Below are 13,550 nucleotides of genomic sequence, written 5' to 3'. Positions count from 1 at the left end.
TCTGAGCTCTGTCGCGCTCGCTTCGACACGGCCGCCACTCACTCCCACAGACGCAGGACGGGGCTGGCCAGCGCTGGGGCCCACGGGGCACGTCCCCGAGATCCCGTAACTCTGGGCCACACCCTGGCCCTGACCCGCGGGCTCCAACCACGGCTGACCGGTCCGGGCGGGAGGGGCGGCCGCGTGCACCGGCCGGGCCGCCTCTGTTTCTTCCGGTCATCACACGTGTTCAACAGCGGGTGACAAATTTTCTCGACTTCAATGCATCACCCTGACAGCAAAGGCACTGAGAGGGAATTAAAGTTTCACACGATCTCTAATGCGCGCCGTCCATATTTCCCTGTCAGACGAGCCGTTTTCAGCAAAGACTTGCGGGAGACTCGGTTTCCATCAGTGGAAATTTAAACAAACTCACTCCGGTCGCCGCTCTCCCTTCCCACCATAAATCGGGGAGCCCCCCACAACCCACCCGAGCTCGTTCTCATGGCAACGCCGACGGGGGCAGCGTTTGTTGGCATTCAGCAGAACGTTCCAGCCGGCGGCGAGATGGCGTCTCCGGACGGGAAGATAAAATAATCAGATTAAATCAAATCCTGTCTCCTTAAATCAAGACACTTCAGCGTAAACTTCTGTTGTCGGGGGAAAAGGAGTGCTACGCCCAGGACGATTTTTCACGCGCCGTAAACAAAAGAAAGGGGGGTATTCCGGGGAAAAGGGAACGGAAACTCTTGCCCACGCACACAGCCAACTTCACCTGCACATGCAGGTCACGCAGTTTCACTCTCAAGACACGGAGTGTGACCTTCGTTCATATTTTTGTTTTTCCGCTGTTAGTTTCTGCTAATGTGACAGGAAATGTATCTATTCATTTAGTTTTGCTTCTTAATGTTATTTTTCTCTCAATTTAATAGCGACGTTTTTAAATGTTGTTTATCTTTGCACTTGTGTGTTTATTTTTCTGTTAATCTAACAGCAGAGATCAGGAGGCTCAGCACCTGAAACAGGGCGAACTCTCCACGCCCCCGCCCCCACCCCCGGCCTCTGGCGCAGCGACCCCCAGGCAGTAATTCCAGGTGCCCTCGCAGTCCGTTGTCCCCCCCCCGCCCCCCCTCCCGTTGCCCGGCTGCAGCCCGCGGGGCCGTGGGCGCGCGGAGAGCCGAGAGGAAGCACAGCCTGCAACCGGCACCACGACTTTCCGAGCAGACGACCGTGCCACGTGGCTCCCCAGCCCAGACGGAGCGGGAGGCTGGAAGAGGAAACTGGCTCGCGGCCCCGCGGGTCGGACGCCGCCGCCGCCGCCGTCGGAGGGCTGATGGGCCGCGCGTCCGAGAGCAGGGGTGCCCGCCCCTCTCGGGGGATCGGCCCCCCGCCGCCAGGCCGTCTGGCCTCCGACCCTCGCCCGCCCTCACTGGGGACACCCCGTTTCTTGCGGAGAAGCTCCTCCTCTTCTGCGGGAGCCGAGGTTCACCTGAACCCGTGCGGCCCGGGCGGGTCCCTCCCGTCTTCCGTTAGGGGAGCGCGCGGGTCTCTGATCCCGACAGCTGGTCTGCCTGGGACAGCGTGAGTTGTAACGCCTTCCAAGTCACCACCGGGCAGTTGTCCACGCGTTTTCTCTGAACCCCAAGTTCCACCGTCACTGCCCTGCCTGCCCCAACCCTGGGGCTGACCTGTGTTCTGTCTGCGGCGGCCGGCCCACGCCGGCACCAGGGCACGAATGTGGGACACCCAGGGGTGTCCCCTTCAGCACACGCTCCGTCACCCCGGGGGGCTCCCAGACTCTCCGGCCAGCCTGCAGCTCCTGGTCCCCCGTGGCGGGGGCTCGCCGGCCCCCTACAGGAGGTTCTGTGCCCCCCAGTTCCAGCTGGTCCCCCTGCTGTCCAGCCTGGTCTCTCAGCCCGGGGACGGGTCGGCCACAGCGACCCGCCGGCCTCACCTCCGCTGGGCTGCAGCCGCGCCCCCCAGCACCGTCTGGACCTCGGTGGGGTGGGGGTGAGCCCCGGCCCTGGGCTCCCTCCTGCGGGTCTCCCTCCGGCCCCAGGGTCCTTCCCGGAGCCTTCTTTCACTCCCCCCACACCGTGCGGGGCAGGCTGGAGGCCTCCGCGGGCAGGCGGGGCAGCCCCATGCCACAGGGCCGGCCGCTGCCCAGGGGCAACGCCACCAGCTGGTCAGTCTTTATGTGGCAACCCCCCATGGAGTGACCAGTCCATGTCCCCACCGGAGCCCGGAGGACAGGGCTCCGTCAAACTCGCATGTCTCGTTTTTCGTGTGGGTTTTCTACCAGACTCCCGCGGGCCCGGCTGGGGATTTCTGGCACCAGGCCCGGCCCCGCCGTGGCCTCCGTGTCAGGAGACGACACCTGTGTGCTGAGGACACCCAGGTGCCGGCCCCTCCCCCGCGGGACGGAGCCCCCCCACCCCCCGGGCGTGCGAGCAGTGACAGTGACAGTGCTGTGCCAAAGCCGCGACAGCACCGTGGGGCCGGCGTGTGCCGGGCACGGCGTCGTTGCCGGGGCGCGGTGCCCACACCTCACTCACGGGATCTCCACGACGGCCCCCAAGCCGGCCGCCGCTCCACGGGGGCAGCGTGTCCGAGTCACAAACACGGACACTGAGGCCTGGAGGGCACTGCGCTGCCCGAGGTCGAGTGGCCTAACACACAAGTGGCCAGCTGGAGGCAATGCGGATCCCGGGTGGTCATTCGAAGTTAAATAATTAGTACTGACCTCACGTTATTCCAGCCGTGGTCGGTCACAACTCACTTCCCTGTGGTCTTTTAAATCTGTTCTGTTTAAGTGAGTATAACTACTGAATTAACTCGTCACTCGTGGCACTTAAATGAATATCGCTGCCTGAAGGGTGCCCATCACAGCGACATTTGGCTTGGTAATGATCGCGAGGAGACCGTGTTTTGCGTGTGTAATGCACACTTTTCCGCCCAGACTTTTGAGGGAGAAGCAAGGACACGCATCATACACGGGCGTGATGATGACACACCCTGGCCGCATGGTCCTGCGTGTGACGTGCAGAGACTGTGGCCACGCATCATACACGGGAGCACACTCCACACAGCAAAACACGGCAAACGGAAACCATGCCAGCGAGCGTGAGATGGGTCTGACGGACTCACTCGGGGTCGCGGACACCAGCACCCGCCCCGACGGCCCCAGCGAGTGCGTCCGGGCGGCAGAGAGACCACGACTGCGGTTTGGGTTCAACTCAATGAATGACACCAGGCTCTCTCGCGGAAACGATGATTTATTTTTCAGACTGAGGTTCATAAGCTCATGCCTGGAGTATATTTAATCAGTTTTAAAATTACCTATTGCTGTTTGGGCAGATCAAATGAGTAAGTCATTGTAAAACATAATTACACGGGGATGCCCCCTAATCGGGAGGAGTTGTGAGGGCAACAGCCAGCACACAGACTGCAGAGGCAGTTAATTAACTTCTGTCCCGCAAAGCGTGCGGCTCAACGCCTACCGGATCCGGCGGCACCGCGTGTGCAAGACGTCCGCCCCTCCGCACGTGGGACGGAGGGTGAGTGAGTGACGTGCTCGCGTCATCCAGGAGGAGCCCCGGGCGCCGTGGAAAGGAGGGTCCTCCTCGCAGAGGAAGGGGTTCGGGCCCCCTCCTCGCAGACAGGACGGAGGGGGCCGTCCCAGGGCTGCGGCGGGTGCTGCACGGCCCGCCGGGGGTGGGGCGTGTGGGCGTGAAAAGGCGAAGCGTCTGCCAGTGCAAACGGCAGTGACACGCCTGCAGCGAGTCCCCCGGCCCCTTTCCTCCCGCTGCCCAGCCCCGCGCTCGCCCACGGCCGGGGGTCGGCTTCCGGGGGTCCTGCCGTCTCCCTTTCACACGCTCCATAGTCTCCAGGGCCCTGCCTGCGCCCCCCCCGGGGAGTCGGAGGGCGGGGGACCGGCCGCACCCGTCTCACCGGTCTAGCCGGTGCCAGTGCCGCAGGAGGAAGCCGGGAGGGAAACCCGCGAACCTTCGGGCAGCAGGAAGGCCCTGCCCCCTTCCTCCTCGTGGGGTCCAGACCCGTTTCTGGGTTTAGTTCATGGTCGCCGGAGCGCAGCTCTCGGGTTCAAACGCTGCATGCTGACGGCTTCGCCGAGGCCCACCCACGAACAGAGGACGGCGTGTAGACAACACACATCGTGTGGTCGATCGAACCCCGGCGAACCCGGGCATCCCTCCTGGGGCTGGGGGCTGGGGCTGAGACCGGCTGAGGGGCGGGGCGGGCGGGGGGAGGACGGCGACACGGGACGGACAGGCCAAGAGAAGGGTCCCCTCGCCCTCGGGTCCCCGGGGCAGACGGAGTGTCTCCAGCTCCGGGCTCTCCCGGCCCGCCCACTGACCAGCCGGGGGTCCGGGCGGGCTGAGCCTCACCCAAAACCCTGGGAGCGAAAACACACACTCACCCCGCACACTCACCCCGCACGCACATACACACGCCACGGACACGGCCCCGCACACACATGCCTGCACACACACACACACACACCACACACTCACCCGGCACACCCACCTCACACGCGCGCGCACGCACCAGGAACACACGGCCCCCAGATCGCTGTGCGGGGTTCCCATCTGGACTTTCCACGGCGCCCCCTGGACAAGGGGACGGGAAGCACCTTTACTTCATCCCTGGAAACACCGGACCTGTCTCCCGTGTCTTTGACCTGGCCGACCCTAAACCCGGGCGCGTGTGGCCCTCCCGGCCCACCTGACGGCTCTGGGGGGTCTGGACTCGGGCAGCACCACCGCCGGCCGCGCCCTGGCCCCCGCCGCGTCGCACCCCCAAGGAGTTGTTAGCAGGCGGCCGGGCAGGGGCCTCGGCCCAGGGTTTAACCCAGACCTAACTCCGGCCTCCCGCCGTGGGATGTCAGCCCACAGGTGCGGCCCTTCCGCCCAGCGGGGTTGGGGGGGGGGGCCGGGGGCGTCCGAGGCCGGTCCTCCCGCTCAGGCTGAGAGGGGACAGGGGTCGAGAGACAGGCCCCTTCCCCACCAGGTGGTGAGTGAACAGTAGTCAGCCCTCTGGAGTCCAGGCCTCCAGGGCAGGCGGTTTCTCTGCTTCACCACTGGGTCCTGGACACACACCTGCAGCTCCCGCGGGGCCGCCCGCTCCCTGGGGTGGGGTGCGGGCTCCCCGCCACTTGCTGCGTGTCCTCCGCACACACAGCCCCTCCGGGCACCGACGGGGAGGCAGCCGCCTGGCCTGGCACCCCTGTTTCCCGGGCCTGCCGCCCGCTCTCCGACGTGGTCTCGCCCGTTTCACTGTGGCGCGCACTCAGGGAGCACGCCCCGCCGTCTCCCACACCCCGCCCCACGCCCACGGCCCCCGTCCCCACGCGGCTCCTGCCCGCCCCCGGCCCCTGGCCCCTCGGCTCCTCACAGACCGCCTCGCCCACGCTGGGGCGGGGGGCGTCCCTGTCCCTGCCCCGTCCCGCTGGGGGTGCGATCAGCCAGGCTCGAGTCCGCACACAGCCCCGCTGCGCCGGAGAGGCCCGGAAGCCCCCGGAACGCTCGTCCTCACATCTGGGCAGAGGAGAGAGCACTCTTTCCCTCTCCTGTCTCCCCCCCCCCTCCCTCTCTCTCTCTCCCTCTCCCTCCCTCTCTCCCTCTCTCTCTCTCTCTCTCCCTCTCCCTCCCTCTCTCCCTCTCTCCCCTCTCTCTCTCTGCCACCGATTTAGGCGGTTGAACGAGGAGATGTGCCTGGAGCCCCCTGATGCTGAGGGTCAGCACCTGCCTTTTCCCTAAATTCTGCTTCTGCAAACACCCATCTCATGGAACGGAGGTTCGGGGCTCCAGGGCGGGCGGAGACAAGAATTCGATCGTGAGTCAGCCCCGGGCACCGCCCGGCCTCTGCTCCGGCGCCGGGGGACTCACGCCTGCCCCTGGGCCCCGAGGCTCTGCCGAGTCCTCAGCTGACGCAGCCACAGCCGCCGTGTCTACTCCCGGGGACCCCAAACCAGCTGGGGGCTGGACCCTTGTTTCTCCTCTACTTTCCTTCATTTTTGGTAAAAGCACGTCCTAAGTCACCTCTCTTGAGTCACTACTGCAGGGCGATGGGGCCCAGTCACTCACGCGCACACACCGCCCCGAGCCGTGCCCGGAATGTTCTGTTCACCCCTCCCCCACCTGCCTGGGCCCGGCAGCCCTCTGGGGCGCCCTGCAAAGGCTGCTGGGAGCCAGCCCACCTCCTCCCCCCCCCCCCCCCCCCCCGCCCCCCCTGCTCGCCTCTGCTCAGGGCAAGACGTGGGTGATTAGCATGACAATTATCACAGCCACGGGATGACAGCCCAGGGCACCTGAGCTGCGTGCGGAGCTGCTTCTGTGAAACCTTTGCCTGGAAGGGAGACCCGCGGGGGGGGGGGCAGAACACGGCGGCGTGACTGCGCCCAAGGGTGAGCCGTGCCTCCCCCGAGGCCGTTTGGCCTTGCTGAGCCATCTCGGGCGGTCCCCCATCCACGAGGCCTCTCCTCCCCCACCCCACTCCGTCTCTGGGGGCACTCCCGCCGTTTCCCGAGCCGAGTCCTGTGCAAGGGGCTCCGGCAGACGGGGCGAGAGCGGCGGCTTTTCGTCCCTGGGAATTCAGACTCTGGCGGACAGCACGGGTGAAAAGCAGCTACAATCGAAGGGTGGCTCCGATAAGAGCCAGAGCGGGGCCACCAGGGGGCAGGAGGGACAGGCAGACGCTGCTGCTTCTGGGGGCGTGTGGGAGACTTCTCGGGGGACTAGGGTGTGACCAGAGCAGGGGAGGGGGGGCTCTCTCTCCAGCCAACCGCAGCCAGCGCCCTCACCGCTGGGCTCCTCCTGCAGCTGGCAGCGCCGCACTGGGCGCGCTACAGGTCTCCGAAAGGGCTTGGGCTCCGTGGCTAAGCCCCCAGGGTCCCGAGGTCAGAGGGCAGAGCACGTGGGGCAGAGGGGAAACCCTATGAAAACCACGGTGACAACGGCGCCCCCGGTGGCGGTGGCGGTGGCGGCGGCGGCCCAGACGGGGCACTGGAGGAAAGCTGGAGATCTGGGCTTGAGCCCCCGCTGGGCACACACTCGGCCAGTGTGGCCGAGACGGGTGACCTCCCCGCCCTCCGTGTCCTCCACCAGACGAGACGAGACGGCAGACGCAGCACTGCCCGCTGCTCCGGGGCTGCGACCGCGTCCCTGGACCCCAGGCTCCGGGACAACCGCTTCAGGCGTGTGGGGCTCCGCCCAGCTCGGGGCACCGCCCCCCCACCGGAGCCGTGGGAGATGGAGCCGGGCGGCGCTGCTCGTGGCCTTGTCCCCCTCACCCCTGGCCAGAGGGCGGAGTGTTTGCTCGCCCACGTCGGAAGCAGCCCGCTCACTCCCCCTGCCACCTGCGTCCGGGGGACGCACCGCCCTCCAAGTGGGTGACCTCCTACCAGAAACCGTGCCTGTGACACGCCCCCCACCCCTGGCCTGCGGCCCTGACACTCCGACCTCTGAACCGTCTCAGCAGAAGGGGAGAGCGGGCGTCTGCAGTCTCCCAAAAAGATGCGCGTGCGTGTTCTGTGACCAATACACTGCCGGGCCGAGGCTGACACACTCGCGGGGCCGGACTCACTAATAAGCCTCGTGAAACGGAAACTGGGGTGGGGGGGCCGGGGGGAGTGAATGAAGGGCGAGGGAACGTTACATCAGTCACAACCTCGTCTGAGGAGCGTCTGCGTTATTCTAAATTCCAGCGAAATCTCATTTTGGCTAGAAGGCTTATGCTACTCTAAGAGCAAATACAAATCTTAAAAGAAATTGTAAAAAAATCCCTGGGGGGGGGGGGCTGGTGGGAAGGAGACCTGACTGTTTGCTTCTCAGGATGTTTCCAAACAGAAAATGTCATTGCAGATCCGTCCCCGTCCCTGGGAGAGGTCTGTGAACCTTCTAAACGACTTAAATAAGCTTCTCCCCAGAGTTACGGCGGGGGGCTGTGTTCCTGTAGGGCCCGGGGGGCAGCTCCCTGAAACGCAAGCACCGAGGAAGTCGGTGCCCTCTCCCCGCTTCCCCGGTCCGGGGGAGCAGGAGGGCTGCGCTTAGCTTTGTGCTCTGCTTCGGTGTGACTCAGGCGTGGCTCAGGTGCGACCCAGGTGTGACCCAGGTGCGGCTCTGGTGCGACCCAGGTGTGACCCAGGTGCGGCTCAGATGCAGCTCAGGTGCGACTCAGGTGCGACTCAGGTGTGGCTCAGGTGCGGCTCAGGTGCCTGCTTGTCAGAGTAACCGGATCAGTTCTGTCTTCCTTCTGGAGCAGGGTAGTTGGCTAACACAGCTGCCCCCGTAATCAGCAGGGGATGGAGCGTGAGCCGTGGGTGGTCGTGGGTGTGCTCAGCGTCTCTCGGGAGGACGCCTCGCTGTGCGCCTGGGGAAGTGGGCAGCACGGAGGCGCATCTCCGGTGGGTTCCAGGCCCGTGGAGCACGACATCTGAGGCACAGCATCCGTGAGGCAGTTGATAAGGCAATCCTTATTTACCCAACACTTTTTTGGAGTGTTTCTTTTATGTGCAAGGCTAAAGCAATCCTTATTTAGCCAACAAATTTTTGGAGCATCTAGTTTGTGTCCAAGACTACGCTGGAAAAGACCTGCCAATTTTTCTCTTTTTTTGCAGCAAGTGTAACATTTTGGTAGTGAAAACATTCAAAATATTGTGTTGGCCAATAGGTCCATTTAGTTTTCTTCTGTAAAATGAAAGGCACATTTTTTCATCTTCACCAATAACATTACTGATTTGGATTTTTTGAGTGTGTCAGTTGTGTCCCACGAGGTAGTTTGATTGTTTTCAATTAGTGTATTTGGTCGCTGTCAACGTTGGCCGGTCCACCTGACTGCAGGGCATCGTCCAGCGACCAACGTCCAGCACGAAACTTCACAAACCTCCTCGGACACGTTCGACCCGTCAGAGCGCCTGCTCTGTCCACTGCACAACCTCTTTCTGCCTTTCAGTTCATAATACGGCATGATATGCCGAAAATGTCTCCCTTCTTCAATATTAAGACGGCCACCCAAAAACCAAAAATTCCCTGGTTTTGGTACGTTGTCCTGATGCACGCCGACATGGCAGCCGTCACAACACGACCCAACAAAGGGTTTCGGGTGACGCCACAGACCACTGAGCGCTGCAGCGCCAGAGCGAACGAACAAGCGTTCCGTGCCACCCAACACCTGATTTGGGATTTTCATTGTACGCTCAGGGGGGCCAACACCGTCACTTCGGCTCCTTTTCCTACGAGGAACAGTTCTGCGGGAGCAGCAGGCCCAGTCCCTACAAGCGTGCGGACGGCTTCCTCAGGCTGATTCGGGAAGCTTCCGGAACGGCAGTGGGTCCGTCTGCAGGGTCCCCAGGCCTCACTCATCAGCCTGTAGCATGGGACGTGGGCTGTGGCGAGGGGCCCCCACCCGTCGGGCCGGCCGAGAGAGCCCATGGGGACCGAGTGACCCAGCACAGCGTGTCCGACGAAGAAGTCCCACGGAGGAGTCCGCGGCCTTGCCCAGGGCGGAGGCGATGATGAAAGACTCCCAGGGTGTGATCCAGCCGTTTAGGGGGAGCAGGGAGCTCGCGGCACGGCCTGCATGGCCTCGGGCCTCTCCTCCCTCGGGCGCGGCCGCCTCACCCAGCAGCGGGGGTCACACTCGGAAACACCTCCCCTTGTACGCCCAGAGTGTCTGGGCGTACGCCCGGGGCATCTCACAGGCCGCTGGCCGCAGGGCCGCCCCTCGGAGACCCGCGGGCCTTGGGCTGGCCTCCCGTCGGGAACCCCAACCCTGAGACACCCACGGTCAGCGTGCCTGCCGCACACCAGGCTCCTCCCGTGACCACGTACGGAGTCGTGCGGAAATGACTCTCAGGTTGTCACTCGGATGAGTTCGTTGTTTTTTCCCCAAAAGTCTGTGACAAATTAGGCTAAGCGGCTACTGGGCTTAGTTCAGGAAGAACTTGATATGGAGGACACCCAAAGACGGGAAGGAGACACACACACACAAAAACGATCTTTTCCTCCAGTCACTGGAAACGTTCAAAACGATTAAAGACGCAGACACGATGCGGCCACGTCCCGGCGGGACTTCAGGCATTAAATGGAAACGTCGGCGCCGGAGACTGATGACCTTTGCCTGGGTCCAGAGAACCTGTGGCGAGGCAGGAAATTGCACCTAAGCGAAGATCAATATTTTTCGGACGAGGCGGTCGGAGGCACGGCCTCGTCGCGGGACCCCCGCCGGCCTGAAAAGTCCAGATCAGCCCAGAGCAGACTCGGCGGCGTGCGGACCGCGGAAGCAGCTCCGTGAATGCCGATACGGGAAACGCACGTGTGTGATTCACAATCCGGCAGAAGTCAGAGAGAAATTCCTCGCTCCCTCGGGGACTGAACCCAAGTAAAATAAATATAGATTTTAATAGGAGGAAATGCATTCAGTTAGACTTTAAAAAGTCTGTTCTAATAAAAATTAATAACAAGGCAACTCAGAGAGTGTATTTGGGAACTTCTTTCCATGGAGAACAGCCACACAGAGGAGGAGAAGCACTCGTGTTGCACCAGAAACAGGTAACTAAGGGGAGGCCCCCAAGGAAGGTTAGTAGGACACCCGTCCGTCTCCCCAGGGCGCTCGGGGTGGAGCAGGGGCGGGAAGGGGCAGCCGCAGGACGCCGGCACAGGTGTAGAACACGGGGGCGGTGCTGGGGGGTGGAGAGGGGTCCTGGAGCGGGGCGGGGGCAGGGGGAAGGAAACGGCTCCTGTAGAGAGAACCAGGGTCTGACAGCTTTGGGGGATGCCCCAGCCCCCTGGGTGGAGGTCTCCAATGTCACCGCCCCCTTCCATGTGGACACGGTCAAGGACTGGCCACTCACAGTCAGAGTCATGGACACGGAATGCGCCGAAGCTTCCCCCTCAGACCCTTTGCTGTTTCTCGACAGGGAAGGAAGGAGAAAGCCAAGACTGAGACTTGGTCTCCTTTCCATGACGCAGCGGGTGGCGGGGCTCCTGGACTCGGTGCCGGAGAGAATCCCAGGACCTGGGCAGGGGAGGCTCCCGCCGCTTTCGTCTGACCGGACCGATGACCAGGGACAAGCTCAAGGGGACGACAACCAGCTCCTGCTTCCTCCCTGCCCGGGGCGGTAGGGGGGGTCACCGTCTTCCCAGAGCCCCCTCTCCAAGGCTCCGTCTCCCAAGACCCAAAGCCACGCTCCCTGCAACGTCAATCAAGTCCCCGAGGCTGGAGCGCCCCGCCACCTCCGCCCCCAGCGCCTGTCTCTGTCCCCCCAACACCGGACCCCCCATCCCTCCGACACGCCCGGGCGGGGCCTGCACACCGGCGGTCAGTCATCCACACTCACGGCTACGACCTCTGGGACGACCCAGAGTCGGAGCACTCGGGTGCGACTCCAGGCTTCGCCGATCCCTCTGAGACGCACTTCGAGGCGCTCGGGGACTCTGCCAGGCCCCCCCTAAAGGAGTTCACTCTTCGGGCTCCGGCGGGGCGGGTGGCTCTGGTTCCTTAGTCCTGCGCCCAGGACCTCGGTTCAGAGATGACCAGCTCACACTCAAGCAAACCAGGAATTTGTGTCAAAAGAAATTGTCTTCTCACGCGTGTGTCTCTTCCGAAGTCAAGGAATAACGTTTTAGAAACACACATCATCCTTTAATCTATTAAAATAGAAATAGCTATTGCTTCTTAAGTATCAGAGTGGTGTCAGGAAGAAAAAAGAGAAGAGTCCGGGCTCCTGAGCGTGAGCCTCCCGCTCCCCATGGAGCCGTTTAAGATGAAGACAAAGCGGCCAGTCTTCCTCCCCTGCGACCCCGCGTGGAGACCCGGGCAAGGCCAGCGCCGGGCGGGCGAGCCCGTCCTCATCTCTAGCGGCGTTTTCCTCGAGTCTTCCCCGGGGTGACTCTCGCGATCGACATTTCATCAGTCGACCGTGCGGTTCACGAGAACCAGCCGAGTCAGAGACCCTGCCCGGAGCTGTCCCCGCGCCCCCACCCTGGCTCTGCCGCGCAGCCAAGCTGAGGTGAACCCCCATCACTGCAGCCCAGCCTAGCCCGTGCCCCCCCCACTGGGCCGCTGCTGCGCCCCCACCCACATCCTGCAGCACCTCCCCCCCTCCCCCAGCACAGGGACTTGTAACAGTGGAGGCTGGGCCCCCGGTTCTCAAACTCCTTCAGCTTCCCACCGCCCTCAGAGTCAAGTCTCAACTTCTCGGCCCCAGTCTCCAGGGTCGCCCCCCCAACATGGCTCCTCCCCCCCTTCCTTGCCGTGGTTTGGCCACCGCGTCCTGCTTCCTGTCCCCTCACTGCTGAGACCCAGCTGCGTCTCCGTCCCCCAGCTCTCCTGCGGCCGCCTTGAACCTCCAGGTCCGAGCTCCACGGTCACCCCCGCAGACGAGGGTCCACTCTCCCGCAAGCGCAGAGCAGTCAGACAGCACACGCCTGTCAAACCAGTGCGGGGGCGCAGGGGGCCCCCCTTCGTCGCTGCACCCTCCGGCCCTGGGCTGGGCCTTCCCCCACCCTCACCACCCACCCCCCTCCCCCGTAACGCAGAGCCAGGAAACAGTTAACTCCCCGGCTCCCCGCTGGGCCGCGAGGCTCCAGGTCTCACGGGGCCCGGCAGAGTTATGGCCGGCGCCCGATGGCCGGGAGGGCGTTCGGCGCCAAATGGGCACTTGGAACGCAGAAACCTATCCGTCACGGCGCGCTGCAGGCTCCTCTGCATTCCGGAAAATGGAGAGTTTATGAGCTCCACGCCGCAGAAGCCGCAAAGACCCGGGGGTGTCTTCTGAATTACGGCCTCAGGAGAGCGAAACCATCTGAACGCGCTGATTAAGTCGGGAACGCCGCAGACCTCACCGCGCTGCCCGCGCCGCGGCATCGGTCAGAACGCGGAGCCAGGCCCTGCTTCGGAGACTCAGACTGCACGTTCTCCACGGCCGTCGCTCACTGACTGAGTGGCCCTCCCCCGGCCGCCGGGTGCAAGGACGCTGCTGAGTCTTGACGGGGAGGCGACAGAACGGGACAGGAGCGGTAAATCAAGAGACTCGGTGCGAGAAAAACGTGCAACAGACGCTAAACAAGAAGCAGGGAAACCGTGACTCTTCAGTGGGCACAAGAAGCCACACGCTCTGTGCTCCCGCAGCACAGGCTCCTGAAGGGCGAGCGCATAGCTGTCACGGCCCGTGGCCCAGCCGTGCGACGCTCTGGCCAGAAACACCCGTGAAACGTGCCGCCCCGTCTTCCCGGCGCAGAGCTGCGGGAGAACGCAAGGCGCTCTGGGGCACGAGGCTCTCCCTCTCCGCGTGGGACTCGTCGCAGCCCGGGGAGGACCCTCGGGCCCTGGGTCGGCAGCCGCGTCGGCTGGGAGGACTGGAGAGCAGCCCCAAGACGGGCGCGAGGAGAGGGACAGGTGTCTGTGTCTGCCGCCCGGGGAACGACAGCACGTTCTGGCTGGAAGTCATTTCCACCGTCTTCCAGAGGCTCCACTCACGGTGCAGAGGCACAGACAGCCACACGGCCCGGGCACCCCCCGAGGGGAGCCGCGGACAGACGGGCGGACACATC

This window comes from Phyllostomus hastatus, unplaced genomic scaffold (genome assembly GCF_019186645.2).
Source record: "Phyllostomus hastatus isolate PE091 unplaced genomic scaffold, TTU_PhHast_1.1 phas_scaffold_78, whole genome shotgun sequence".
Classification (NCBI taxonomy): domain Eukaryota; kingdom Metazoa; phylum Chordata; class Mammalia; order Chiroptera; family Phyllostomidae; genus Phyllostomus; species Phyllostomus hastatus.
The sequence above is the reverse complement of the archived record's forward strand: the minus strand, read 5'-3'. Positions refer to the sequence as shown.